This window comes from Zonotrichia albicollis (assembly GCF_047830755.1).
Source record: "Zonotrichia albicollis isolate bZonAlb1 chromosome 6 unlocalized genomic scaffold, bZonAlb1.hap1 SUPER_6_unloc_1, whole genome shotgun sequence".
Taxonomy (NCBI): domain Eukaryota; kingdom Metazoa; phylum Chordata; class Aves; order Passeriformes; family Passerellidae; genus Zonotrichia; species Zonotrichia albicollis.
The window spans coordinates 39,974-44,310 of NW_027428337.1; the positions used below are offsets into that span (position 1 = coordinate 39,974).

General features: G+C 50.3%; 1 long non-coding RNA gene across 1 annotated transcript; it reads right to left on the reverse strand.

Moving 5' to 3' along the window:
• Positions 1–448: 448 nt before the first annotated feature.
• On the reverse strand, positions 449–3,890 carry LOC141727294 (uncharacterized). Its single transcript, XR_012578329.1, has 3 exons — positions 3,419–3,890; positions 1,985–2,191; positions 449–864 (listed from the first exon to the last, which is right to left on the reverse strand). It is a non-coding gene; the product is annotated as an uncharacterized LOC141727294 (long non-coding RNA).
• Between the last annotated feature and the right edge of the window lie 447 nt (positions 3,891–4,337).

Below are 4,337 nucleotides of genomic sequence, written 5' to 3' on the forward strand. Positions count from 1 at the left end.
TTCAAAGCATAAAAATAAAAAATCTAAACTGTTAAAATACTAAAAAATATCACTACCCAAATTAAAAAACATATTGCCTATAAAAACCCACCACGTGAATACCCCTGTCACCAAAAATAAAACTAAAAAAACCTATCGAACCAGAAAGAAAATGGAACTTAGGAAAACCAAAACCATAACGTTCAAGTACTCACACCACATCCCTTACCGGACAGCAACTATAAACAACATCAAACCATACAATCAATTCTAAAAACCACCTTAAAACCACTACATTGAAAAACCTTTCAAAAATTAAACACTGCATTTAACCAAAGCCATCGAATAAATTCACACCCACAAACTCCGGCAGCCCAGCTGGCCCAACCAAAGCTGTATGTTTATGCATACAGTAAACAAAGCCAAAACCCCAGTAATACCTATCACAAGTCTATGAAAGAAACCTATTGAAATCAATCCTGTCTCAAATACAAACCAACCCATCCAGAAAGTTAGTTCACTCAAAAAACAACTTACACTGAGTTAATCATACCAAGAAATTAAACAACACACCATATACCACCAATGAATATAATAGTCAGGTAAAGAAAAACTACATTTTTTTTTCTTTTTTTTATTTAAACTAACTTCTTTTATTAGCTAGAACAAAAGATTTTGCCAGGCCTGTAACAACAACAACTTCTTTTTCTTCTTCACCTTCTGAAATGTCCCTTCTCACTCCCAAATTCCTTTCAACTCCTGAGTTTACACCCAAGCAAAAAGCAAAATTCGTGCGCTCGCGCGTTCGATGCTCCTGTCAGATTCTCTGCTTCCCTCCACATCTTCTTACGCTTTCAGCCTTCACGCCGTCCTGCCGTGATGAGTCTGACAGAAGAATTGGCACAGGTTAACAGAGCATTTCCCTCCCTCCCTCCCTCCGGTTTCCTCAGCACATTTCAATCCATCCCAAGCCTGCAACGATGCACGCTCACCCCAAGGCTCACAGCAAGCATGCAGCAGCTCAGGCTTACTGGGCTCCAGGGCTCTGTGCCTTAGACAGCCGAGGAAACTTCTGATGAGCCTCCGTTCCAATAAACTGGGATGCAAACTCACCTCCATCTCAGAGCCTCAGTGACCTCGGCCAGCCCCTTCCTCACTTCCCTGGGTCACAATCACTTCCAGGCAGAAGGATGCCAAGCAGGCTTTTGTCTTTTCTCTTAAGTGCCAACAGGTAAAATATGTAGGCTTTGACATAACTGATTACCCTCTCTTTGCACTCTCCCAAGGACAGTTTTAAAGAAAAGATAGAAGAAGATTGCTGCTAAATCCATATGGGATAAGGAGGAAAGCAGCAAGGATCCCAGGCCAGCAGCGTGCCCAGGCAGCGTCACGTCCCTGCCACCCTGTGACAAGGCACACAGCTGCAAAGCCCCAAAGCCTGCAGGCCCTGGAGCTGCCACACGGATGGACCCGGTTCCCTTCCCGGGTGCCCAGAGGGAAACCTGAGGGCAGGTGTCCACCCCGAGGCTGCACCCAGAGCCCCGGGCAGGGATGGAGTCGCTGACTGCCCTCTGGGGACGAGACCTTCCCTGCAGGCGACACTGCCTTGTCCTCTCCCTCCCCGTGGGACAGGGACCTCCAGGCTCTATGACCAGCCTCCTTCCGTCAGCATCCAGGTGCTGTGTTAGAGCCACAGGGGTCGAGGCTTTCCAGAAGCATAGCGTCCTTTAGGCTGCAAAAGCCTTCTAAGGTCATCGAGCCCGGCTGCTGCCCCAGCACTGCCAAGCCCCCACCCCAATCAGGTCCCTAAACACCACATCTTGCCATGCTTTAAATGTCTCCAGCAATGGGGACTGCCCTGGGCAGCCTGCTCCTATGCCTGACCACCCTTTCAGTGAAGAAATTGGTCCTCAAAGCCAATCTAAGCCTTCCCTGCTGCAGCTTGAGGCCATTTCCTTTTGTCACCTCACTTCTTACTGGGGAGATCTTGGTACTTAAACCTTACCTGCTCCTTCCCTAGCAGGTCTCTGGCTTGGCTGGATGAGAGTAGAAACACTCCCACCACAGGAATGGCAGCTCAGCAGCTCCCACACCAAGGCAGGGTGCAGGCAGGGAGCAGCTGTCCTCACCACAGCTCGCGGGTCAGCTCTCAGAGATTGGCTCTGCTCTTCCTCCCGGGCAGATCTCTGCTCAGTGCTTCAGAACTGGCTGTCTGGAGGAAGGGGAAAAAACAGGTTAGCCAAGAATTTTATCCCGACTTATCTGATGTCTTTGCCCGCTTTGCCTCCTCCTGACTTCCTCCTGCTAAGAAAACAGCTGCCTTTGGGCTTCTAGGGGGAACTTTCACGTAATGCTTATAGAAAAGGAACTACAGAAAAGTGCCTCCTTTTTAAAGACTCAGCCAAGCAGACAGGTAACTGCAGCTTCTCCATCCCCACTGCCTGCAGAGCTGGCAGGCACCAGGCCAGCTCTGCTCCTGCTTCAAGCTGTTCCCAACTCTGCCAGAAGAACTGAAGGCTGCTCTGGCGTTCCATTGCTCCGCTTCTCCCAAAAAAGATCCGTCAGCGCCGATACCCCTCCACGGGAAGGGCTCTTCTGTCTCACACGCTCAGTGACACGAGGCTACGCGAAGCTGCAGCAGCCTCTGCTCCACGTGGGAAGGGCTTTCTTCCTCCTCTGGCACCTGGCTGGCACAGCTTGCTCACAGATGCTGGGGCTGCCCCATCCCTGGAAGTGTTCCAGGCCCATTGGTGCTCTGGCATCAGGCTCAGAGCAACCTGCTCTATGGAACCACGTCACTGCCCACGGCAGCAGGCTTGGAATGAGGTGATCTTTAGAGCCCCTTCCAACCTGAATTATTCCATGATTCTATCAACTCAAAACACTAGGGGAATACATCTGTAAAGGTCACTAAATACATGAAAGAATCTCTCCATCAGCAAATTTTTGAATGAAAAGTATATCTACAAACAGGGAGAAATATTCTTGCTACCTGCTCTTGCTACCTTTCAGGCCTAATTTTAGCTATCACTTCAAGTTTTAAAATATTTTCTTTTGAAATTATAGGCAGTGTTCAAATTTTAGCATTTTTACGCTATTGCAGAAGCAAAAATTGCTGACAATCAGGCCGTGTCATTCTTTATGGAGCAGAGCCATCATGACAGAATTTCTGGGACAGAAATTTTACACGATGTCACTCCACAGAGAGAACCAAATTCCATATCAGGTGGCACTTCTGCTCCTCCACATCAGAAATCTAAACTAGGACAAGTGAAGTTTTGACTTGGCACTGTCAAAACAGACCGACTTGGCACTGGTGCCACCTTGGGTCTGGGAACCACCCTGCATACCAAAGAATTTCAGGAGCCAGCCAGCCACCCCCAGCCACAGCCCCCCCCCCCACAAACCACGGCCCTTTTCCCTGGCAAACAAAACTCACCTGCCCCGCTTCTGGATGGCACACTGCAGGAGCCACGAGGCGCTATCACGTCAGCCCGACTTGGCACTGGGGCCAGCTTGGGTCTGGGAACCATCCTGCCTATCGTGGAATTTCAGGAGCCACCAGGCCACTCCCGGCTACTGGCTAACCTCGGTCTCACGCGGCTCTTTGTCCTAACGCGGCTAATGTCAGCTACACTAGGCTATCCTGGTCTCTTAAGCTAAACGCGGTTATTTTCGGCCACACTCGGCTCTTCGGAACACTTCAGCCCGGCTCGGCTCGCTGAGGGCGGGAGAGCGGGCATGAGAGGACCCCGGCGCAGACAGGCCAGGTTTACCCAGATGCCTGTCACAAACCCGCAGAAATACGCCCGCCCGCGGCGACGCTGAGCCCACAGCATGTATCGGATACGCTTCAAACGCCACAGAAAAATCCGTCGGGGCCGCCATGACGTCGGTATTCCATGCAGGCAGTTCACTAACACCCACCGAGGTCCTCCACTTCCCCGCCATCTCGAGAAGGTCAACGAAAAGTCCGAGACACCCGCGACACGCCACTCCCAACATGGCGGCCTCTCGCCTGCCTGCCGGCGCATGGCTGCAGTACCGCGCTCTGCCCACAAGGCGGCAGCACAGCCGCCCGCCCCAGACAGGGGCGCAGCGCGCCTCGGGGCTGCGGGCAGCGAAGGCGGCAAAAAAGAACAGGGGCGACCCCAGCCAAAAACTGCTCTGAAATAAATGCCAAAAACCTGCCTCTTATCCGACCAGAACCAAACAAACCGCCTTGCTTTAAAATCCTATTAAAATCAATTTGATAGTCCTATTTTTCGTATTTATATTCACATGCATATTTATAGTGGACATTGATGTAGCATGTAATTTATAAAATATATTCTGTCTATTCCTACTGTTTATATTTA